The following is a 26203-nucleotide window of genomic DNA, read 5'->3' as shown; positions in this document are numbered from 1 at the left end:
CAGAGGAAGAGAAAACTAGAAACGAGGTGGAGACCCTCTCTCACTCCATAAAAAATACGAGCCACATCAACATTTTTTCCTCGCTTCTAATCACACATGCCCCACTGATTCGTTTCAGAAGAATTTTCAAAATTCTACTACTGTCATCATCCGGCACAAGGCCCTGTGGGTAACACACTCTAAACAAGAACGAAACTCAGACCTGGTTATAAATTCTACATTCAAAATAGCTTCTCTTCAGAAGCCACACGCACAGGTTCCCCAGAAAACTTCCCCTGTTTGGGGCTTAAGGATTTCTCTGCCCGGGAAGCTGGCTCTTGGGGCTCCCCTGAAGCAGCTCATTTCTCAGCTCCTTTTGTCTCCTTTAACAGCAAGAAGCTGAAATGGCTCTTCGGGAATTTTCCTTCCACCCTTCTGATTTCTCCTTCCTCTGCAGAGCAGCACAGGGTAACGTCCTTTAGAGTCTCCCGCTATGGCCACTATTCCAGTTGGGCACTGTCCCCAGCCGACTCAGGTGTTCTCGCTCATCAAATCAAGCAAGATCAAAAGTATCAATGTAGCACCTTCTGTGTGCCCCAAACTGTCCTACGGCCTGAAAGAAAGGAGAGAGAGGAGACAGAGACAGAGAGAGGGAAGGAAGAGAGGAAGGGAGGGAGAGGGAAGGGAAAAGAAGGGAAGGGAGAATGAAAATGGAGGAGAAGAAGAAGGAGGAAAAGAAAGAAAAAAATGACTTTCTAATTAACTATCTTTCATGACTTTTAGACATGAGAGTGCATTTTTCCAGAGAATACTTTCCTCAGATTGACTAACACAGAACTTCAAGAGAAAAAAAGCCTGATTTTCAAAATTCATCTTCACTTTTTCTCATCTCCAGCCATCTTGGGTTCAGAAGGCCCTTTCTGAAGCTGCTTCATCTGGCCTGGACCATCTGACGGAGGCAGCATCCGTGCCTGAGGATTCAATCAACTCAGACTAGATGGTTTTAGAGCCCTTTGTGTCAGCACAGGTCATTTGTCTATATCACATGCAAAGGCTCCACAGCCTCCTCAGATCACCCTCGAATGCTCTCCCAAATGGACCGGACGCCGTGACCTGTCAAGAAACGTTAACCATTGACTGGTAGAGTTCTTCCTGAACAATGGGTCCAGATGTTGGCTTGAAAAATGTCCCTTGTGCTTGTTTTGCTTTAAAGCGTGTGGTTAAAAGACTCTGGCATGATTTATTTGTTGGTTGGGCGTGTGGTGGAGTACAGAGAAGGGGGCAGAAATTATATGACAATTTAAAGCATAACAGATTTTGTTTGGCACTCCTTGGTGGGAACTTGAAATCAAATACAGTAGCAAAGTCATCTGTCAAGGGCAACTTGCTCTGATGTCCAAGAGAATCTCCTTAACCTATAAGTCATCGATGTAAGAAATAAATGACATTTTCATTCCTTCCATTCTTCATGTCTTGGGGATATAAGATGCAAAGAATGAGGTCTTGGATTGTAAATCATGGCCACTGGCTGTTAAATTGGAGACAAGGCCCCTGGGTTAGTCTGCATGTTCAGCATGCTCATTTCCAGCTCTCTCATCCCACCCCCCCTCACCTCCCGGACTGCGCACCCCTCACAGGCCTGTTATTCAGCTTCATTTATCTTGGTGAGGCTGACTTAATGGGAAATTGTTAAGGCTTGAAGGAATCGTGAAGACATGGTCAACTGAAAGATTAAATGTGGTCCTGCTCCCTTTTTTAGACTTGTGATAAAACTAAAAGATAAATGAGGGAGAGGCGGAGGAATTGAATTAAACCAGCAAGTTTCTTTCTCACACTGAAAAAATACATATTTTTTGTGAATATGACTCGACATTGGCATCTGCTTGGAAGATCTTTAATAATCTGATGGTTCAACTAAGAAGATAAATTCCAGCCTATGTCTGTTCCCTGCACCTAAAAAGTGTCAGGATTATAAAGGGTCACCTAGGGTATCAAAGGAAAATAAAGAAGTTGCTTTATTTTACGTAGCATAGATGTGGCTCTGAGTCCTACTTAGAGAAGCGTGTGTGTTGGAAGACTGCAAGGAGAGCATAAGAAGTTGGGGCACACTGACCAGATCCTGGCCTTGTCCGATATGTGCAGCCAGAGCCCTTCTGCCCGAGTTCAAAGCTTCCATGCAGTTCTGAGAGTGTGCCCCCAAGGGCCGTCAGCTCCAGCCACGTGGCCTCTGCTCCGCTCAGTCCTGAACACAGTCAGCCCAGCATCCAGGATGGGTCATGGCCGGAGGGAGGAGCAATTATCTCCTTCTGCAGCGTTGGAGGGCACACTGCTGTTACACCTCCCCAGGGGCACAAGGAGGTCAGGCTAACTCCATCTGAAAACCTCTTTTTGCAGAAGGAAAAACAAAATTATTTCAGTCAAGAAGCTGACACTTTGATTTACATCAGTTCTGGCAGGAAATTGACAGGAAAGTAAGTTTTTACAAATAGACAGTGGATGCTGCGGCCCCTCAAAATAGCCTACAGCCATCAGTCCTTCACAGCCTCCACATCTAGATGTGGCATCCCCTGTGAGCAGGAGCCTTGCAAAAACCTTATTTTTACGTGTGATTATTCAGGTCTTCTGAGAATGGCAAGAGGTCAAAGAGAGTCAAAATAGTGGGTGGAAAGAAATGGAAATAAATTAAAATATACATGAAGCCGAAGCACAAGCTGGTAGATGAAGGCAGAGTCATGGGCCAAGTCCAGTCCACAGAATCAGAGTGGCCAGCAGCCCCCAGGCCCATCTACAGTTCTTCTCTTCCAAACCAGGAAGACTCCAGCCACAGGTCTTCGTGCGTTTCAGGTCAAGGAGAGAAACACATTGCTCTGCAATCGGTTCTTCCTCTCTCCTCGTGCTGGTTCTTCTCCATGTCATGTTTACCAAGATCACAAGAGATTGGCCAGCAATCCAGAATTCTGGTGTATTACTTTAGGGATAAACATAATGGCCAAGATAACTGGACTTCTCTTGTCAACCTCTTTGAACCTTCCATTTCCAGCAAGAAAATCAAAATAATAGCAAAAGTTTACTTGGTGAGTATAGTCATTGCCAAGAGAGCTGGACTTGAGGAATATTTTACCAAGATGTCACAGCTTGAGAAATCACCTTCTCCCTCTATAGGAATTCACCTGCTACTTGGACCAGGGTTCGTCTCTCCATCCCTTGAGTTTACAGCCTGGAGACCTTCAGGTTCTCCTGTGGTTAGCACAACCCAGCTCCTCAAGCTGAGAAAAGAGTCAGGGATTTGGGGCAGACAATCAGTCTACACGGGAAAAAATTTCTCTCTCGGAAGACCAAGAGTGCACAGAAGCCATATGGACATACCAAAAGTCTGCTAATCTATAGAAGTATAATCATGATCATTGTCAAGTGTTCACACTCTGGGTGCAAATCCAGGCTCCACCACTTTCTAGCTGTCCGACTCTAATCTGGTTATATATCTTCTGTGAGCACAAGTCTCTCTGCCTCTGAAATGGGATAATAAGGTTGCTGGGAGGTTTAGAGGAGCTGTAAAACAACATGCAGAGCCTGGCATACTGTAAATGGTCAATACATGTGAACTAATATAATCATCATCATCCACCATCTTGATTTTGCCATTTTCACATTATACGCTCTGCAAGTTGCTCTAGATTTCTATTATACAACTATCCGTCTATTTTAAAAGATAGGTCTTTCAGATCCACTATATTCTCCAAAATTTTCTTATCAAAGGTAAAACAATTTAAGTAGTTGATTGGAAAGGAGAGGAGAAGGGACATTCCTCAGCACATGGTCCTTATTTTCCAGAGAGGACACCTGTGACTGTGCTGCCCACCGCTCGGCTGCTGCCCGGGAGACTTGGGTGTCTCGCCCAGTGGCCTGGAAGGCATAGGAAACTGTGCTCTCTTAAATGAGGAATCTCAAAAAAAAAAAACAAAAATAAAAACCGAGCTCATAGATACAGAGAACAGATTGGTGGTTGCCGGAGACCGGGGGTGGAGGTGGGGTTTAAGGGGTGGGCAAAGTGGGTGAATGGGGTCAAAAGGTACAAACTTCCAGTTATAAAAAAAATAAATCATGGGGATGTGATGCACAGCATGGTGACTGTAGTTAATAACACTGTAGTGCACATTTGAAAGTTGCTAAGAGAGTAGATCTTAAGAGTTCTCATCACAAGAAAGAATTTTCACTATGTGCGGTGATGGATGTTAACTAGCCTTATTGTGGTGGTCACTTTGCAGTACATACAAATATCAAAGCATTATGTTGTACACCTGAAACTAATATAATGTCATATGTCAGTTATACCTCAATTTTTAAAAAATCTGTCTTCTGAGGAGGGTCTCCATGCCCCCCGGGAGCTGGGAGTACAGGCAAGCCACCATCACAGGGGCCTGCGTGGCCCTGAGAAGAATATACTTGACCTGGCCCCACCATGGCCTCCTTCTCAGCCAGCTCTGCCAGCTCAGAACGGGGAGAACAGAAGATTCTCTGGCTGTCTCCGAGTCCACGTAATTCTCTTCAGAGGAGCTTTGTTTCCAGAGAAACTATTCATCTGGTATCTCTGGGTGTTGTTTGGTGTCTTTACTGATGAGTGTCCAAGACCTTGTGACCATGTGCTCCTGGGATAAAAGTGCTTTGCGTAGTGACGGATTCTCCAGGTGCAGAGGAGCACAACTGTGTCTACGGAAACAGAAACGGAAACCAGAGTCTCTTTTATCACATCAGCGGATTGCCATCACCGCGGCGAACAGGGAGCTTATTACTCCCTCCCCTTGGTCCCGCGAAATGAAAGTCTTCATACCCGTCTCCCCAAAAATCCCCCTTACAAACTCGGCATGGATGAGCATATTCACTGCAGTACAGTTTCCAATAGTAAAGAATTGGAAAAAGTCTAACTAAACTATAATGAACTACTATACACCCGTATTTTAGAATACCATCGAGAGCTTAAAAGAATGATATGGACCTTCATGCAGTGACTTGGAAAGACATCTAAAACCTATCAAGGAAAAAAAAGCAAACTATTGTGCAAATATAACCCAATTTGTGTTAAAATATGTACACGCATACCGAACAGAAACAAAGTATATTTTTCTATATGCACATATATGCACGTAAAGGTAAATGAATGGAGACGGGGGCAAGGCGGTCCGATTCATTGGAGAGGGGGTTGGCACTGTTTGGCAGGATGGCTTTGATTCTCCTGTACCATTTGAGTATTTTATGACAAGAACATATTTGTGCATTACTGGTGTATTTAAATATGGGCTTATTTTTTAAAGGAGTTACTAAGAAATCTAATGAGATACGTAATCACGATTGGATGAAAATAACATGTATTGGATGAAAATAACAGCCGCAAGGTCATTTACAGCACTTATCAGCCCTTTCAACAGCAAAGAGACCATGTTATTTGGCAGAGAAGAAACACCTGAGGCCAAGATTTAAGGGACTCAGAGGATCACATATTTTAATGAAATCAGGGTTAACCATCTGGTCGAATTAAAGATAACCCATCACCTGTTGAGAGCCACAAATCATTTACTAAATTTGAATCTACCTACCAGGCAGGCAAAGATTAATTTGCCAAGCCCAGCAGAGATTTACCCCAAATCGCCGCTCTCCCCCAACAATGCCTTTCCTGAGTAATTTTCCAGGTCTCTTCTGTTTATAAAACAGAAGCAAGGAGCATCAGTCCATCTCACACAGCAGGGCGGCCAACATGCAGCAGGGAAGATGAGCAATTCACATAAGGTTTTCATAAACTCTGCACTGCTCCTTCAGTGTCCTGTTGTGGGACGCAATAAAGGATGATCGCAGCTGTGAACGCAGAGCCAACTGCCATTGGGTTATAACGTCTCTATTGATTAGCTGGCTTTTCAGCCATTCAGCTGCAAAATCTCATATATTTTCAAAGATAACTCTTCTTGATGAATAAAATGTTAAAGAGACATTCTGTATCAAGTTCACACTTAAGTGTGAGAGACAAATTGAAGCCTTGCCACCCCCTCCAAAAAAGAAAGCAAGGAGTGAAGAAGCGTCCCTTCTGTGGTGAGCAGCAGATTTTTGAAACTCATTTCCCCAGGATGTTGTCAACAAAAGTCTGACTCAATTCCAAGGACAGAGTGGGCATAATTGCTTTCCTTATTTCCAAAGCATTTTAACATCTCTTGCTGTTGATATAGTACCCACATGGAATAAGCAAGCAGGTAACAGCGTTCCCATCGCACAGATGCGGACACCATGAGCGATTGGAGTCCAATATCCTACAGTTAAATACTGACAGGGTTGGGCAGGAATCCAGGGATGTTAACCCAATGAAGGTCTTGGAAATTGCTTGAGTAAAATATCAATTGCCTAATTGGAAAAGGATATTGTTCTCTAAAAACAACGTGACTGGTCATTTAGTCAAGTCCTATAGAAATGACTTCCTGCTTAGGGTGGGCCTCATCTTCCCTTAGTGAGGAGTGGACCAATTATCTCAGTCCGGCCATGTTCTTGTTGCTTTGTGGGCCAGGCCTGTGCTGCAGCTTCAAGTTGTTTCAAATTTCCAGCAAGCAGTTGTCACAGCCCGTGATGTTTCCATCCAGAACATTTCATGATCAGGACATGTGGGCATCAGGAGCACATCAGCACTCGGGTACTGCCTGCTTGCTTATTTTCAGACCCCTGTGCTGCCCACGGGCTCTCCAGTAAGCCTCAGAGTAAGCACGACGTACCTTATGATCAGTCTTTCTACCTTTTCCACCAAGAAGACAATCCCCATCCCTATTAGTCCCACTGATGCTAGTCTCCCGGCCTTAGAAAGGAGAGCTTCCTCTAGTGACATCACCTTCCTACTCTTCCGCAGACACTGTCCTTCCCTAGAGAAGTGACGCACGAATGACCTGAGGCTGTTGCTGCAGGATCAATGACCTGACTATATTGAGTAAAACTCCCCTAGAGAATTGGATTCAAGAGACTTGACGCTTCCCAGGAATCTGAAAGAAACGGCATTTAGGTTTTCATGGCCCACTAGCTCCGGTTAAAAGTTCAGAAATAAAAGGTTATTGACCCAGGAGATTTTCCTGAGAGGAGGAGGGCACGGCCACAGCAGCCCCCCGGGCCCTCCAACTCAGGCATCATAAAGGAGCTTGCAGGTCACTGACTCCGGAGAAAATAAAAGTTGGGAAACCATTGGAAAATCTGCTCTGCATTTTATTTGATTTTTATTGGAGTAAGTTACTAGATGATGCTCTGCTTCCAGAAAGAATACACTTGCTCTGGAGTAAATTGTATTTCTTTGTCTTGGGTTTTATATTCAAATTCATATTCTTTTAATAATTTCCGCAGTAGAACTTCCTGAGGTCCACACAGTTCGGCTCCTGGTCTCCAAGTAAGTAAAGAATTGTGTTTCTGGCTGGTTCTATATTATCTCCTAAAAATTACCCCCATTGACTTGCAACCAGGAAACAAAGCAAACGTAAAATTCCCCTTAGCTTTGATCAAGACAAAACGCCAGTCATCTGAAACTGCACGTGGAGAGTGGATGTGCAATAGGAAGTGAACTGGTACACTGGGTCATGAAACTGGAGAAAAGGAGAAAAGAAAAAGTTTACTGATCAAAAAGCCGTCACAGCAACTAAGATCAAATGTCTCCAGACATGACACTGGACACCCTTTTGGAAAGATCAGCCTTGCGGAACTGCAGTTGTATATTTCCTTAGCGTGTTTGGAAAGTTCTCCGGGTCAGAATAATCAGGAGGCTGTGAAAATGCCACTTTCCCTCCGAACCCACAACAATCCGGAAAAGCCCTGTTCTTGGCAATTTATTACACCCAGCCTGAGCCATTAACATGCAGCTTCACACACTTCTTGGAGTTTGACACCGGTTGAGCTTGTTATTCTGGCCCCCTGGGGCCAAAAACAAGCAACAGCCAACAGTAATTTCACATTTTAAAATGTCCTTTCCTCTCCCAAACTGCCGCCCCTCACCCTCAACCACCACGCAACACCTGAGCTCATGTTCAGAGGAGGAATACGAAAGGAGATCTGACACAGCTCAGCAGCCGCACTCCCCGGTCAAATAATGGGACCATTGGTCATGGACAGTTGACCACCAATGACTGGACCGAGACCAACAAACAACTTTGCACAGGCCTCTGAGCAACCATTAAGTGGGAATGACTTGGGGCTGAGTTAGGCTTGCATCAAGTGACTTGTTAAGGCACCTTAGGCTGCCATCAATCTCAAACCTCATAGTTCCCTGTGACTTTTGATGGTTTGTGATCAGTGCGACATAACAAAGTTCAAGCTTTTCCCTTGGGTACGTTAGAAACACCAAGGGGCAAAAAGTAATTATAAGGTTTGCCTGGCGCTACATCAAGTACGATGTCATAGAGGTGTCATTCCCACAGCAGCACATCTGGGAAACTTCACGAGACAAAGCCGTTGATGTGTATGTTCAGGGCATTCCTTTCTTTCCTCCAGGCTTTTCTCCAGAATGAGGGAAACGGATAGAGAAGCAGAGAGAAGAAGGAATGAAGAGACAAGAAACCATGGGGGAAAGGAGGGGCTGCACCAGCTGGGAGTTTTCGCTTGTTGGTGTTTGGGGGTTTTTTTGGTTAGGAATTTAGAGTGTGGAGAGAGAGACGGGGAAGGACCACTCCTCTCTGCAGAGCACCCAACAAGCGGCTGAAGGGGGAAGGCAAGACTTTGAAGATAATTTGACACAAATTAAAGGGGTATTTCCTTCTGTCCTTTGTAGTTTCTCTAGACATAAGTTAAAAATGAAGTTGCTATTAGTTATATCTTTTTGTTAAACAACTGTTTCTCTAAACCGCCCTGAGACTGGGCCACATGGAGACCCCGTTATAAAGAAGTTGTTCTTGAAACCAGTAGTGGCAAAACAGAGCTCATATAAGATCTGTAGTCATGGCTGACTAGAGCCCTGTTCAGTACAGAGACCCATTTTTGTCAACATTGCCCATTCTTATCTACTGATAAGAATGACACCTACATGACTGCTGTCTTTGATGTACTTGAAAGATAAAGTATACCAGACTGACATTGACCATATCGTGACACTGATAAAAGTGTTCAATCAACCAGATGTCTGCCTTTGAGTAAACAGATCTAGATGATTAACGGGAATTTTCTTTTCATCTGGATGTTTGCTGTAAGGGAAACGTGGTCATTGACATTTCAAGTGTCAAAACCCTGGTAGGTTTGATGCAAGGCATGCCGGTATCTCATCGGAGAAGTAAGCTAAGAATAAAAGGACTAAGTAACATAGATGATGGAATGGTCCCTATGGGGAAAAGGATGCCATCCAGTCCAAATCACAGTGTTCTGGAAGCACAATGAACTCAGACTCAGTGGAGCACCTGGAGTATTTGACACATTGAGTGAATCATTTTTTAACATGTTCCCTCTCCTCAATACAACAAAATCATTTTTAGTAATAATCATGAAATAAACCTAAGGACAACAATGGCCAGAAAAGAAACAAAGACAGTGAAAATGTTCTTTTATTTATTTATTTTTTTTAAGGAAGCTTAGCCCTGAGCTAACATCTGCTGCCCATCCTCCTCTTTTTGCTGAGGAAGACTGGCCCTGAGCTAACATCCGTGCCCATCTTCCTCTACTTTATACGTGGGATGCCTGCCACAGCATGGCTTTCCAAGCAGTGCCATGTCCACACCCGGGATCCGAACCGGCGAACCCTGGGCCACCAAAGCCAAACTTGCGCACTGAACCACTGAGCCACCGGGCCACCGGGCCGGCCCCGAAAATGTTCTTTTGTTGAACAGCCTGTGTATAATCATGCCTTTAAAAAATGTTAATAATAAAAATCAAAGTAAATTAAAGTATATAAAAGGGAAAAATTATTAATACTTTTAAATTTACATTAATGTATTTTTTACAAAAGAAAAAACATACCTATCAGTCTCTTACAGTAAAGAATCTAGCAGTTCACACATTTCGCTGTTTAAAATTCTAAACACAAATAAAAGCTCCAAGTGATCATGTTTCTTCATGTTTGCAATCTCTGTGCCATCGTTTATTTTGAATCGACTGTTTAATCGCAGGAATATCTGGCATCACAGGGCTTGGAGATACTAACTTGTGCCCTGAGGGAGCCCAAATGATGCTGAATTGTTACAACTTAGGAAACAAACGCACATCTGGTCCTGCCTGCACTGGGGGCCGACTGTGTAACTATAAAGGCCTCAGAATTGAATTCTATGTTTTCATGGAATGTGTATTAAAGGACAAGAATAAAATGTGTATTATAATTGTTTAGATGTGTATTACAACCGTATTAAATTACAACATGTATTAAAGGACAAAAATTAAAATGTGCTCATTTGACACATATGTTATTAACAGACAATTGTTTAGAACTTAGAAAATGTACACCTTATTTTTTTGCATCCTGCAGGTGTTGCTCCCACTGCCCTGCCCTTAAAATGCAACTGTGCAGGCACATTCTTGCCTGCTGTTGTCGGTTTTGGGGAAAGGAGCCTGGCTACAGGAATATCTAAGTAGTTTCGAGAAGGGGAAATGGAGTCTGAATCAGGAGCTGGACCTACACAGTGGGAGCTGGTAAGGCTGCAGCGTATCAGGCGCTCAAGACTGACTCCACTCCCTACCTGCACGTCACAACTGGGTGTTTAATTTTCTGCCAAGTTTGGTCCAGACTCTCAGGACCAAGTGGATGGGTGGGCCTCTGGGGGAAGTTCTTTGATCTGAAGGTGAGCCGGGCTGGCGCGGGTGGAGCTGGCTTGCACCAGTCCCTCAGGACGTGCTTTATCGACGTCAGATGCCGAGGGGAAGACTGTCGCAGCTCTTCCCATCAGGCAAGCAGGTTCACGTTATTCTTCCAAAGTGTGGTTATTTACAAAGTGAATGTCAATTTTGGGAAGTCCTCATTTGTCTTTTTCATGGAAGAATTGAAGAAATGAAAGGGATAAATAAAAAGATACTATGGCAAACTCTTTCTTTGGCTGCTTGTCCTTGGGTTTCTGATGTGGCCACTCTCTCACTTTTGAAAAACCCTCCAGATTTCCCAAGTTATCGTGTGACGGCAGTGCTTCAAAAGTTACCTGCTCAGCAGGCTCCTGTGCAAACTTTGACTTTAATTATTATCCCCGCCATTTACTGGGCACTAACTAGGTTCCGGGCACTGTGTTAAGCCACATCTATAAAAGTAATAATAATAATTGGCCTTTTTGGTGCAGATTTACAAAGAGAGAGTTCCCCGTCACAAATAAGAACAAGCAGACAGAAAATAGCTCAAAGGAATTAGTCATCATCCCAGCTGATAGACGTGATCACATGAAAGTATGTCGGAGTCAGGAAATACCACAAGGTTAAGAAGATTACAAAGGACGAAGATGACTATAATTACTTACGTTTAACTGAATAGTATAATTGAATCACATAACTCATTTCCATTATTTAAGTTCCTGGCTTAAGAATGGGATCTTACACTCCACTCCACTCTCCCCTCGTCAAAGATTACTGGGGAGTGAGGGGTGTGGCGTTCAACATGGCAAATAAGGGTCTCTTGCCATCCACCTCCCCCCGAAAATTCAGCGACAGATGAAGGTTCTGACATTGTAAGCTACAATAGGACAAGGCGTTGCCTTCTCTGGGGTGTGAAGATTCTAGGAAACACTAGAAAAGCAACCACTTGTATGATGATGAACTTACGCGGGGCTGTGTGTTAGGAAGAACCCAGGACTGATTCGGCAACAGGTCTGAATTTACTCGTAACTGGTTTGGGACCTTAGCAAGGTCACAGCCTCTGGGGTTCCTGTCTGTGAAATGGTGATGATGACTCTGTCCTGCTTACCTCGAGGGTCACTTGTGAGGATGACATGAGTGCACCGTGGTAGGCCACAGGGTCTACGGAAGGAAGAGGGCTCATCCGTAAGGGCATTCCACCTTCCATCTCAAGTGCACACTAATGACCACAGTTTTTCTGAGCAATAGACAATATTAAATTCAAAATACACTTTGTTGTAATAATTATTTCAGGTAATGCAATCCTTTTTTTTAATTGTCTTTTATGAGAAATGATTTAGTCATTTTGCTGTCATACAATCTGCTTTTAATCTTGCATGATACTCCTTTGGGCCAAACAGAAACCAGAAGTTAGACAAGCAACGGGAGGCAGGACAAGACGCTTGGACTGTTCCAGTTCCACAGAGGACTCTGTCACAGGGACGCAGGTTTTAGGGTAGAGGAGGTGGGAGGAAAAGAAAGTGAGGGAGAACAGGAGGGCATTTCCAGCTCTGTGAAAATCTCTCTGGTTAGGACACAAAGCCTCAGGCCTCGGATTCCAGCAAGGCATCAATTCAATGTCAGCTTGAGCCTAAGCACCAGCTCAGCCCTCAGCTCTACCGCTCTTTGACAAGAGTCCCGTTGGAAAACCCATCCACTGGGCCGTGGGACTTGGTGCATTTTGCTAGAGCCCGTGGCCTGGAGGGCAGTGTCAACATCAGAAGAGCGTGTTTAACTGAGGTTGTGACAAGGCTGGCCTGGCCGCAGAGTAGGTGTTTGTTTAAGCCTCAAAGCTTATTAGATAGATCAGGAGGCATTTGCTTACCCTGTCAGCCACCTGGGCTAGCTCATTGTTTTGGTGTCCTTGCGCCTTGGTTTGATGCTCATTTGTTTGTGTGGCTGGAGGGGGCAAGTGGTAGAGCATGTGTGTTAGAGGGGTCTCAAGAGATTATTGCAAACATAAAATGACCCTTTCATTTAGAAGGAATAGGCCATTAGCTTAAATCATATTTCTGGTTCTACCAAACTTCTGTTTATAAGACTTTTGAGCAATTCACATTTTTTGATTTCCATTTTGCTTCGATACCATAAACACTATTTTTCCTGAGAATAAATATTATACAATGTAGGGGAAATAAGTCAGCAGACCACTTGATATGGATTCTCTGTCATTATTCATCCAACACTATGCGCCCAACACAGATGCCCCAGGAGTTAAGCAGAGGCATGACGTGTTTGCGAGATCTGCTTTCCCCGCAACTTCCTCACCTTACACGTCAGGGCAAGAGAGAGCTCCCTCTCCCAGCAGTGACATGAACGAGCCCTGTGCCCAGAGACCACCAAGACCAAGTTATCATGACAGCCTTTCTGGAAAGCCTCATTGGCAGTCTGGACACTTTGAAGGGAAGCGCAGAATCAGGAAGGCACGGGCTGGCCTGTGTTTCTCTCCGAGTTTTGCTGCTTACCAACTATTACCGTCAGGCCAGTTCTTCGTCTCGCAGCGCCTCAGTTTTTCCATCTGTAAATTGGGGGTAATCGTAGTATTTTATGATGTGGTTGTGAGGAGTCCTTGATTTAATACATGAAAAGCAATTAAAACAGTACCTAGGTTACAGTAAGCACTCAATAACCGTTACTTATTATATTTGAAAAATACACTATTTAACAATTATACCCAAAAAAACCACTTTCCTCCTCCTATCTTTCTAACAAAAGGAACTAAAACTCAAAAAGGTAGTCACAGAGACAAATGGGATTTCTGCGCCCACAGAAACATTCAACATGGTAGCCATGATCTTAGAACTACGTGTACGAAGTACACCCGGACAGAAATCAGCCTTGCTGAGGCAGGGTTCTGGAAAGGGGGCACGCATCCGTGGATCTGCCCAGTCTGAGACCTGATACTGACTTTCGTTGTCCTGGAGAAGCAGCCAAGTCAGGTTCCTCAATATAATATTACCTAGGAGTTCTTTAACTCACGATCTTCTGAGGACAACAAAAGATTTTGTTGGGAACAAAAGAACGCACTCTCTGAGAAATATGTACAGTGTACTTTGTATAGGTGTTAGAGACGTGTGTTTGTATTTAAAATAAGCATAAAGGATATACAGTTTCTATTGATCTCCATGTTAATTTTTCTTTCATGCAAAACCACTGGGAAACTCTTTCCTAGTGTTAAGCAGTGTTAAGCAGGCTGGTCCATGTGCAGCCTCTTCTGTATTCCCCAAGTTGACCATGACAGTGCCGCCTGGTGTTCACCGCCTGCTTCGGGGCCCCAGAGTCCAACCACATGTAGTTCTTAGTCTTTGTCACTCACTAACTCCAGGAGTGGCTACATAATGTTATGGTTCCTGCTCTCTCTGTGTCTAAGCACCCTCTCTGTTCTTGTATTATTCAGCAAAGGAAGGGTGGCAGTTCAACCCCTCTTTTGTCAGAAAGAATTTCTGGCTTAAAGCGGAAGCTAAAGCAGATCTTTCCTTGTATAAAAATCTGGGTGCCATGATGCTTCTCTGGAACTCTGCTGAAGGTCCTCCTGGCCACAGGAGTGGGATGCTACTACTTAATTTTGGGGGGCTTGATACTTCATGAGTTGCTTGCCTTTCAGGCAAGGTCTCTCCCAGCCTTTCCTTTCCATGCTTACTGAAAGGAGAAAACCTTTCCTGGGTCTTTGCTCCAGATTCGCTGCTGGACCCAGAAGTGCCCAGGCTCTCCAAAGAGGCTCCTTGATGCCCAGGGTTTCCAAACTTAAAGACCCTTGACTTTGAGTCAGTCTCCCCACCCTCAGATTTAGCTAATACGGGGGTGAGGGCAGGTTGAAAAATTTGATTTAGAAGCAATATTAGTGTTGAGACCTACAGGCATGAACAAGTTTGCCACTAAAAAGATCAAAAGTAAACACAATAAAATGAGAAAAGATAGTCTTTCCAACAAATGGTATTGGAACAATTGGACATCCACAAGCAAAAGAATGAATCAGATGCAGAACTTACACTCTTCACAAAGATTAATTCAAAATGGATCATAGACCAAAATGTAAAATGTAAAACTATATAACTCCTAGAAGATAACACAGGAGAAAATCTAGAAGACCATGGGTTTGGTAATGACTTTTTAGATACGACACCAAAAGCATAATCCATGAAAGACAGAGTTAATAAGCTGGACTTCATTAAAATTAAAAACTTCTGCTCTGTGAAAGACACCGTCAAGAGAATGAAAAGAAAGCCACAGACTGGGAGAAATATTTCCAAAAGACACAACTGATAAAGGACTGTTATCCAAAATACACAAAGAACTCTTAAAACTCAACAATAAGAAAACAAACAACCTGATTAGAAAATGGGCCAAAGACCTTAACAGACACCTCACCAAAGAAAATATATATATGGCAAGTAAACAAATGAAAAGATATTCTACAGCATATGTCATCAGGGAAATGCAAATTAAAATGACAATGAGCTACCACTATACATCTATTAGAATGGCTGAAATCCAGAACACTGACAACACCAAGCACTGGCGAGGATGTGGAACAACAGCAACTCTCACTCATTGATGGGAATGCAAAAGGGTCCAGCCACTTTGGAAGACAATTTGGCAGCTTCTTACAAAACTAAACATTCTCTTACCCTATGATCCAACAGTAATGCTCCTTGGTATTTATGCAAAGGAGCTGAAAGACATGTCCACACAAAAACCTGACACAGATGTTTATAGCAGCTTTATTCATAACTGCCAATACTTGAAAGCAACTAAGATGTCCTTTAGTAGATGGATAGATACATAAACTGTGGTACAAACAGACAATGGAATATTATTCAGTAGTAAAAAGAAATGAGCTATCAAACCATGAAGAGACATACAGTAACCTTAAACGCATATTACTAAGAGAGAGAAGCCAATCTGAAAAGTCTGCATACTATATGATCCCAACTACACGTCATTCTGGACAAGGCGAAAAAAACCTATGGAGACAGCAAAAAGATCACTGGTTGCCAGAGGTTGGTGGGGAGGGAGGGAGGAACAGGCAGAGCAGAGAGGACTTCGAGGGCAGTGAAAATCCTCTGTATGGTACTGTAATGGTGGACGTACGTACATTTGTTGAAACTCCTAGAGTGTACAACACCGAGATTGAGCCCTGATGTAAACTATGGATGCGGGTCACAATGAGGTGTCAGTGTAGGCTCGTGGTTTATAACAGATGAACAGCCCTGATGGGGGATGTTGCTAATGCGGGAGGCGGTGCATGTGCAGGGGCAGGGAAATCTCTGTACCTTTCTTTCAGTTTTGCTGTGAACCTAAAACTGCTCTAAAAAAAATAAAGTCTTTTTTTAAAAAAGTCAAAATTTAAGCTCCACCCTTGAGCTCGAGGCCCCAGGCCAAACGGCTGCTCATCCCCACCCTCTTTCGTAGGATCTGGGCATGTTCCCATACAGCTCATTCCCAAGAAAGCCTGCGGAGGAGAAATGTGGAGAAAGTAGTGTTTCCTGGCATTTTGAGGAACATAAATGTGTTTAAAGCAATAGACTCTTTCTCCAGAAAAATTATACATCACAAATTTGCATGAAATTTTGGAAAACTCTGCATCCACCACTCCTGTGGCCATCCTGGGACTCCAAGAGGTCTGTGAGACCTGAACTAGAAGTGGGAGTCAGGGCTGGGACATAAAGTATTTGCTGCCCCAGGAGAGGGGGAAGCTCACCCCCACCAACACTCCAAGGAAAGTCTGTCTCCCCATCTTCTGTACCAGGTTCATTCTTCCTGGAAACCAAGCATGAAAGAACTCAGCTCACAGCAGCAATGGATTTGGTGTGCCCAAGTTTTGGGAAAGGCCACACTGTGCGCACCTGCCTCTAGCACAGCCTTCTCTAAGATCCTTCTAGGGACTGGCACCAAGGAGGGAGAGCCTCCCGCCTGCCGGGGTCAGAAGGCTGAGGCTGCAGTCCTTGGAAACTCGCTTTCACGCTATCAACAAAGTTCTTGTGAAACAGTACTGTCACCAGCACGGAACCAGGTGCTACGGGACATGGAGCATTTCCCAGAAATGTGTAAGACACGGTCCCTAATTGCAAGTAGATTAAGAGCTCTTTGGAGGCTAAAAGCAGATATCATTTTAAGAGAGAGAGACCGCGTGGTCAGAGGTTCATCGCCATCCAAGTCTAGAATGTTTTACAAAGACCAGTGTGCTACACGAGCCGAGGGCCCGTAGCGCACAAAAGCTTCCAGGAAAAGGTGGCACTTGAGCCAGTCTTATTTTAGGTGGCCCTGTAACTACCGTTCCCCTCAGAGTACACTTTCTTCTACCCACCTCCACCTTAATCCACCAGAAGCCACCTCTCAAGGACTGTCTCAGCACCCATTTACTGATTCACACTAATGAGCCAAACAGGCCCGCGAGAACGCTGCCGCCGACACTCAGACCACAGGCTCTGGGCTACTTGTGTTCCATCACAGGGCTTCAAGGTCAGAAGGGACTGCAGAGGTCGCCTAGTCCAAACTCTCTTCTGTTGCTTAAGAAAGAGATGCCTGGGGACACATTCTCCAGACTCCCTAGGAGAGTAAACCCAGTGGCCGTGGCAGTCTGGTCAACAGAGTTAGCCTGTGCCCACGAAGAAGCAGCAGCTGTTAGGAGACGAAGCACACCTGAACAACCTCAGGGGCACAAGCAGGACACGGTCACGTCAGATTCAGGCCATCATAGTGCCAAATTGTGTAACTATAGCCATACATTGAATTATCCCTTCAACCAACCAAAATTCACCAGATCAGCCAGATCGTGGTCATCAAGGACAAATCTCCAAGTCGGGTGGAGGTTTGGTAGTTCACACCCACGCTAGCTCTAGCCCAGCTTAGAAGTCCTGGAGGGCAAGGACTGAGCCTCATTCATGTGAGCATCTCCAGGCCTCGCTCGGCGCCCGACATTCACCTGATAGCTCAGAGTGGCCTTGGTGAATGCAACCGAATTGCACAAACTAAGCTGTGCTGAATGATACAGAACTCATTAGTGTGAGTCAGAGCAACATCAGGCAAGGAAGAGTGACAGCAGCTGGAAAGGAATAAAAAGATGAGTAAACCAGCTCCCCTCCTCCCTCCCCAACCACCTCGGGATCTCTCAATCCAGAGAGAAATGTCCACTCAGAAACACAGTGAGACAAAGACACCGATTACATCTGGAAACAATATTTATAATAGCCAACATGTATCGAGACCTACATAAACAGCCGGCACTGTGCTACATTCCTTACACTGAATCTTCACACATGGATACTACGAAGTAGGTTCTCTTATGAGCTCCATCTCACAGATGAAGAAACTGAGCCTTAGAATAATTAAGTTACAATCAGTAAGTATAGAAATGGGATTTGATTTTTTAGAAGGAGTAGAAATTGAGCTGGGTTTCAAAGGATGGTAAGACTATGATATCAATATTCGGATAGAAAAAGAGGGAAAAAATGCGAGAAGATGTTCTCAGAGGGGTAGGAAGAGGACCAGGACAGAGCAGCGTCCGTGCAGCCAAGAGAGGCGGGGCTTCAAGGAGAGCACTGGAAGAGTTTCCTGGCACAGACTTGGCAAATCAGATAAGGACTGAACTTTCCACTGAACTTAGCAAGAAGGAGGTCAGTGTTGACCTTAGCAGGAGCAGTAAGTGGAATAGCTGGGATGGAAGCCAGGTTGTGGTGGCCAGAACAGGAACAAGTCAGAGGCCCCGAGAGTTTAGGTCACCTGGTGGGAGTAGCCCAAGCATGTGCAGAGCAGAATCAAGGAGGGTTCTTTACGATAAGAGGAGCTTGAGCTTCTCCACAGATGAAGTAGCAGGAGCCAGTGAGGAGGGAGAGGCTGGGGAGGAGAGAGAGAGAAAGACAGAGAGACGGGGGGGGGGGGGGGGGGGATTTGCCTCTAGAAGAAAGAGGGGCAAAGCATCCTGTCCTTTGGCCATCATCCTCTTCCCACATCCTATGCACAGATTTTCATGAAAAAATTTAATTTTGCATTTTTGCCTTTTAAAAAATGGCAAGACAGGAAAAGTCACACTTAGTGAGTGCATACTTCACGTCAGGCTTTGTACTAGGTAATTTGATGCTTAGTGGCTCATTTAAAAGTCTCAAATGCTCAGCTGGCTACAGGAGGTGAAGTGCCAGCCAGGTGACCTCTGGTCCCAGTTCTGTGAGAATGGAGTTCAGGGCATCAAAATGCTTGTGTGGAAGGGCCCCCATGGAGCACGCAGCCCACTGCCATCTGCCCAGTGAACGTTCCAGGATGGCAGAGAGAGAATGACTAAGTCCCTGGCATTCCCCCAGTGACCTCCTTCTCCAGTAGTCAGCTTCCAAGGTAGGGAACTCAATCACCGAACATTATCTTCTTCTCTTTCATCTTGTAGAGGAAAATAAAATGCCCTCAGGTATTCACAATTTGCTTACTCATTGAACATTATTAAGCACCTGTTGTATGCCCCGCTGCATCAGTTTGCTTTTGCCACATAACAATTCACCCCAAAACAACAATCATGTGTCATTTTTCACGATTCTGCATGCCCAAGTAAAAATCAAGGACTCTGACAAAGGGACAGTGGAGGCACAAAGGTGGGAGTGGCCATTTCTGCTTGGGGAGCTCAGGGAAGGCTCTGCTTCTCTGAAAAGAGAAGCACCTGATGGAGGTCTCAGACCTCAGACACGAGGTAGAAGTTCACCAGGCAAGGAAGGGAAAAAATGGGGGGCATCTGAAGAAACAAAAAGAGCAGGTAAAGTGCAGAGCAATGTGAAACAACAGGGTGAGTCTGGGGAACTGTCCAGAACGCAGTGAGCAGAACACAAGATGAGACGATGACACGCGAGAGGCTGGAGAAGTCAGATCTTGAAAGACGGTCAGCAACGCAAGGGAAAGACAACGGAGAAGAGGTGACATTTTTGAGAGCTACTTTGAAGTGGACTTGACAAGCGGATGCAAAAAGTCAGAGAGAAGGACCAGGCCCAGGTTCTGGCCTGTGTTAGTAGATGGATAGCGGTACCATTAGTCAGGAGGGGGCTACAGGAAGAGGGGAACAGAGTAACAAAGATGAATTTGGTGCCCTTGGGACATCCTGGGACGTCTGTTCAGTGGGTGGTTGCCTACATTGGTTTGGAGCTCAAAAAAAAAGTTCTGGGCTGGGGAATTCAAGTTGCAAGCTGTCAGCATATGTAGTGCTTTAGGGATATTAAAAAGAATAGAGATCTTAATCGTGGATCATCCCAGCTGGCAAAAAAAAACACGAGGAAAAAAGCAATTATTTTTTAAAAAGAACAATCATTTTCAAATTCTTTTCTTTCCCGACAAAGAAATTAGCCAAGAGTTTGTTTCAAGACCAAACAAAAAAGGGGAAGCAATCGGCTTTCTACATGAATGCAATGGGTAATTCACAAGGCTCTGAAAAATACAGCTGCAGTTTTGCCAATAATTTCCTGTGCTGTGTAAGCAGTACCACATTCTCTGAGTTTTTCCCCCTTCAAAAAGGTGAACTTTGCTTTGCCAATAAGCAGGGGCAGAACAATGTACTCAGTCTTCAGATTCTTTCTGGGGAAGACCATGTTCTTCTAGAACAGTCTTCAGATATTAAATGTATGGTGTCCTGCTTTGGTTCCTTCTTCACTGGAGAACAGAATATGTTGGGTACAAGTGGCCCAGTACAGTGAGCGTTTATCACCCACGTTGCTGATGAAGACTGAGAGAAAGGAGATGGGTCCTGGAAACAGGTTTCTCACTGAAGTATATCCCTACCTTGTAGGAACTGCTTGCTTGTTTGAGGAATATTTTCTTACTCCACCAAAAAGAAAAACAGAAACAGTAAGTTTGCCGTCAAGGAAATTGGGGAAAACTGGACACTAAATTCCCTCTTAGAGAACCACCATCGTGAAGACACTTGTTTAATGTGATCTAAGTCAGTGTTTCCCCAAACCTATTTGGCCGAGGAAACTTCACTTCACGAAGCTCTTACTACCATCTAATGGTCTTAGGAAACCCCAAAACGCATCTCGGGAAACACCGTCTCCAGAGCGTAGGGCTCCACAGAGGGCCTCGCCCTCCCTCTGGGCGTTTCCATCAGCACTGACTCAGATTTGTGAAAACAGGCGGCACGTTCTCCCGTCCCCACAGACCTGGAGACCGGACCTCAGCTCTGGGCGGTCTCTCCCCATTCAAATTCTGAATTTGAGTGGTCAGAACAGCTGCCTCCCCTCCCCCCTACCCTGCTCCTGGGGGATCCCATTGAGGAGGAAATCCACCATTTCCTGCCCAGGCAGCACCTCTGGTGAAGTGGGCCTTTGACCTGCTGAATCGGGGGTCTGTCTTCGGGATTTTTCCAGGACAGAGAAAAAACTCCTCTTAGAAAAGATTCTTTGTCCCTGATCAGCACACCTCTAGGGAAAAATACAAACGAACACAGTCAGATTTCTGTAGCCCAATTTTCTATTCTGTTCTGTATATTAGGTCAATGGGAGGTACTCTTTTTTTTTTGTTTTTAAACAAAATCCAGTTCAAGAAAAGTAAAAATGTTTACAACAGCTTTTTTCTTTTAGATATTATATCCTATTTTAAGTCAGAAAATGCGACATCTGCATCAGCTCTTAAGGATTTTCTTTTTATTTCCTCATCACCGAAGATTTTCTTTTTCAGCTAAAATGTCAGATGCTATAAATTTTGAATGTACCTTTGAACTAGATTTGTGTAAGATGAGACCAGGGGTACTGAGGGAAAGTGTTTAAGAAAAATGGGAAGATGGAGGGAATTGAGGAAGGGGTGGAAATTGGATCAAAGTCTAGCTATGACAAATAAAGAAAGAAAGAAAGAAGCAAATAAATCACTGCATTGACTTCATGAGGAGATTCCAGGTGCTTGAGAAGTAGGAGGAGAGAAGTAAAGAGGGGTGTTTGAGCGAATCAGAGACTGGGCCTGTGATGGGGGTGGGGGGGTGCAAGTACGATACAAAGAGCTGACTTTATCTTCACTCAAGACATGTAAGATGGGTGGACTGCGACATTCTTATTGCATCCCTCCCTCATGTGTAGAGTAGAGGCTGAGAAATAATCTTTCATCTTTCTTCTTGGGTCTTTGACTTGTTCCTTCAACCCACACTATATCACCCACCCTGTGCTCAGGCCCAAATGCTACCTCCCAGGCCTGCATGGATGCTCCAACCCATTGGAGACCCCATTTGCCACAGTGGAGGAAGGAAGGTTGACTGAGTTACTCAACTCAGGTAGACCTTTCACATGCAAGTGTATAGGGTTTATACCAATTGGTTAGAATTGCTCTCAACTGCAAGTAACCAATAAAGTGACTTAAATAAGTAGGAAGAAATCTAGAGGGAGGCAGCTGTTGCTTTTGGTCCGGTACATTACCAAAGTCAGATTGATGTCTGCAGTTATTTCCCTATGATCATAAGATGATTGCCTGTGCTCTAGACATCACATCTACATTCAATCTTTCTTTTCGTGTCTAAGAAGAAAGACGAGGAAATAGGTCTTTCCCGTTTATCAGGAAAGAGAAATAGTTCCCAGAAACCCCCAGCAAGCTTTGACTTACAACTCATGGGCCAAAACCATATGACACAGACATGCCTTGCTTCAAGGGAGGCTGGGAAAGAGAGTATTGAGATTTCCAGCCGCTAAAATGGAGGCCATAAGAAGACTGAGTAGGTCTGTTGGCTTAGCCAATGAGAAACATCTGCCACAGGATTTTTACCCACTAGTTTTATTATTAGTGGATGCTCATTCCTGAAATTAGATCAAGGGTCCCATCATGAAGCTAGTAAGACCACATTCTGCTCATCGCTACACCTGACCGTTTATAGTTGAGCTGTGGTGTTAGTGAGCTAATGGTTTGCAATAAGTTGGTTCCCATTTAAAATAAAAGCTTTTAAATTAGTTTAATTTTTGTTTTAGGACCACTCACGTCTTCCAAAAACCCTCAGGTTTCTTTGGTTTACATCAAAGTCCTATCTAATTTGCTCCCAAGAGGAAACCTACCACAACAGTGAAGTTGTATATTTCCACAGGGATTTGCCCTAAACTGTTAATGAGTTGTGACTTCCTTATATGTACATGCAGACGAGACTGGAGCACTCCAAGCAGGTAGACAGAATTCGAACCAGATGGTTCAAGGAGAGGAAACTGGATTAGCAGATCATTTCAAACACCTCCATGTGTTGACTGAAATCCATAAGGGGAATGACAAAACATGTACCTGATTTTCTCAACAAACTGTGCACCATCTTGAATATTAAACATCGAATGGAGGGAGGGGTAAAGTGAGCTCTGGTTTTTCTTTCCTTGTCACAAGAACCATAGCCTAGTTTCTCCCGATTAATGTATCCAGAGGAGAAAAAAAAGAAACGCATGGCTGGTTCATAGACTCTTACCACCAAGGGACCCTGTGGTAATCCTATAGCAACCACATTTGAATAAATCGGAGGTGGCAAGGGTGTGTCTAATTTCCATGAGTTCCTGTATGGAAAGCAAATCCCATTTTGCTTGATTTTCCAGTTTAAACAATAAACCATAAGAGTCTCTCATCCCCACCCTTAAGCCAACTTCATTGAAGCTGGGGCTGATGCAAATTAAGGCACTTTCTTGTAGTATTCGTGCTCCCAACCCCCGACCCCCAGTTTAATTAAAGCCCAATTTGGTGGAGGAGTAAACTGGTATTTACAAATCACGAGATAATCTGGTTCCAGTAATTAAAAGGATTTTCTAAATCTTGTCCTCCATGTTAGAACACTCGTTTTAATAGTTAATTAAAGACTCCTTAACCATCCTTTGAAGGAAATTTGAAAAAGAAAAGATTAGGGACCTGCCACAAAGACATTACTGACAACAGGAACTGAAATTCTTTGTTAAGCCCTTTAGGGAAAACTAAAGTCTTCATTTACCTAAAATACTTTGGGCATGCAGGGGTTTTTTTTTTTCTTTTAACAAAAGGAGATACTTATTTGTCTTTGTAAATAAGTATAATTTGAGGGTGGCCCTGTAAATTTCACAGCTGTTCCACAGAAATAAGCCAGCTTGCAAGTTGCCCGCATCCCACGGCCACTGCAGATAGAGTAGGCTGGGAGCACAGGGGTCTTGTTCCTTTGGTTTCCCACGCTACGGCTGGTGGCAAAACGTCAGACTCCTCAGCAGGGCCCCCTAGGGACAGGGAAGAGCAACATTCCCCCTTGGAGATTCCATGTGCCTCTCATACTGGAAATGGGTTTAAACTAGTTAGATTGATCATTCAATCAACATTTAACCAGCCCTGGGCTAGGTGCTGGAGGCACACAGTTGAGTACAGCATAGTCCTCACTACTCCGGGACTTGACCCTAATTAAGAAGACAAACACTTGCCCAGGTTTGTCTTTGCTAGTTGCACAGACTTGTAAGATATACTGGAGCTGCAAAGGCCACGGTGAGAATGGGGCGAAGGGGGAGAGACTCTGAATAAGAAACCCTCCTGGCGGGGGGAGTCCAGCTCTGCCTTACTGGGTAGAAGAGGCTGGTATCTGGAGAATACGATGCCCAGACGGAGAGAACAGGACACAGTGGCAGGAAGGAGCCATGCAAACTCTTGAGATCCCTGGGCTGGAGCCAAGGGTGCTGGGCGTGGGCCTGGGCGGAGGGGAAGAAGGATGAGGTCAGCAGGGGCTTTCCCACAGGCTGAGAGGTTTGTTTTAGTCATAGACAAAGGGCTTTGGGGGGATGCTAGTGACTGGGTGGGAGGCAAAAAGAGACTTAGGCAGAGAGCAGTTCAGATGTTACTCCTCAGCGCTGTGGCAGCGGTACCCAGAGTGTGCTCTGAGACCAGGGGTCTTTGCACCGAGGCGCTCACACGCCCGGGGGACACAAAGACTTTCCAGATGGCACATACACTAAACGGATCATTTGAGGGCAATCCATTTCTAGACCCTCAACTTCTATATGACCTTTTTCCTAAAACTGCCTGATAACCGAAATCACATTTGAAAAAGAAAGCCACATCCCTCACTTATGCTAAATCTTTCTATGGTGGCCTAACATCCATCAGGGCACCTTGTCCTCTTGGTTCTTCCTGTTAAGGATGAAACTTGGCCTCTGAGAGAGGTTCCGAATTTAGAATAATCGATGCAGTATAGATTAGTGACCTTGATTATTCAAATGTTCCTGGAACGTTTCCTGGAATTATCAACCTTTTAAAGATAAAACCCACAGGTAAAAATTCTATTTAAATTCTTTCTGATTCAAACAGCATTTCAGGAAGTTACTTAAAATCTATTTTATCAAATCTGTCATAAAATATTTATTTTAATTACAGACAGTTCTCATCTAATTTCAAATTACAATGTGCTTAATATTGTCTGCCTCCTATTAAAGAGCGAACTCCTTTAAATCCAAGACGGAAGAATTAAGTTGTTAACTTAAATGTTTACGAAAGAGTAGATAGTTTTTGAAAAATCTTTTGGGAGTGTCCAAGCAAATGAGTCCTTTGAATATGCTGGTGACGTTAGGGTTCTCTGTTTCTGCCAAGTGTTGACCATGGGAGACGGACAGCACCAAGGGGCAACGTGAGGGCACTTGATGCCTCCCCCTCAATGATCTCCACCACCACAGCCTTCTCCAGCCACCCCCCAAAAAACATACACTGAGCACATAAGTCTCTTACTATAAATGGGAGCGTCAGGTAGTGGCATGCTGGGGCCTATTCAGATGGGCTCGCACCAGCAATTTGGGCACAACTGGCAATTTAAATGTCCTCTGAGAAAAGAGTTCTGGAGCAGTAGTTCCAATCAACCATGACCATACTCGTGCCACGCAGGAGAAGAAGACAACCTAAGCAATTGTGAAGATGAGACCAGACCCCTGGAGTGTCTGTATACTTCCCTTTTCATACCCGGACGTCAAATCGGTATTTTTCCTGCTGAATTCTCTGGGAACCTGCTTCAGTTCTTAACATCATTTTGTATGAATACACACAGCCTCTGTTCATAGGATAATTAAATTGTTCCTGATTTGGGCCTTATTAGTGACATATTTTTCATACCACAAAGTATGTAGAAAGAAGCCAGTTAGCTAGAGGCATGGGCCAGAAGTTGAGAGGACCTCCACGATACAGGACCATCAATTCATGCAACAGATCAAATCCTGTCCTTTATGTCCATTTCACATGCTATGTCTTTCCAACATACTCCAGAATGCTTATAAGTATTGTCCTTGCCTTTCTTGAACAAAATTCTAAAAGTGTACTTGCCTGTCCATATAATGCCTCTAAACACTTCCGATTTAATTAAATCTCTGAATAAAAAGATATCTTTTCAATTCCAAAATTAATAAAATTTCTGATCTGATATCAATTCAACAAGATAACCTATTGATTGACCGAATCTTTGACTTTTCAGCTGAGGATTTTGCCCTTTGTGTCTAAGAGGACATATGTCATTGTGCAAAAT

The 26203-nt window shown here is 44.1% G+C and overlaps 1 long non-coding RNA gene across 1 annotated transcript in view; it reads right to left on the bottom strand.

Annotated features, from left to right (window-relative positions):
* Positions 1-1202: 1202 nt before the first annotated feature.
* The window catches only part of LOC138917369 (uncharacterized), a 35990-nt gene continuing 10989 nt past the window's right edge, over positions 1203-26203 (bottom strand). Inside the window, exon 2 of the long non-coding RNA XR_011425239.1 lies at positions 1203-4686. This is a non-coding gene — a long non-coding RNA (uncharacterized lncRNA). The remainder of the gene's footprint in view (positions 4687-26203) is intronic.

Source organism: Equus caballus, chromosome 14 (assembly GCF_041296265.1).
Source record: "Equus caballus isolate H_3958 breed thoroughbred chromosome 14, TB-T2T, whole genome shotgun sequence".
Lineage (NCBI taxonomy): Eukaryota > Metazoa > Chordata > Mammalia > Perissodactyla > Equidae > Equus > Equus caballus.
The sequence above is the reverse complement of the archived record's forward strand: the minus strand, read 5'-3'. Positions and strand labels throughout refer to the sequence as shown.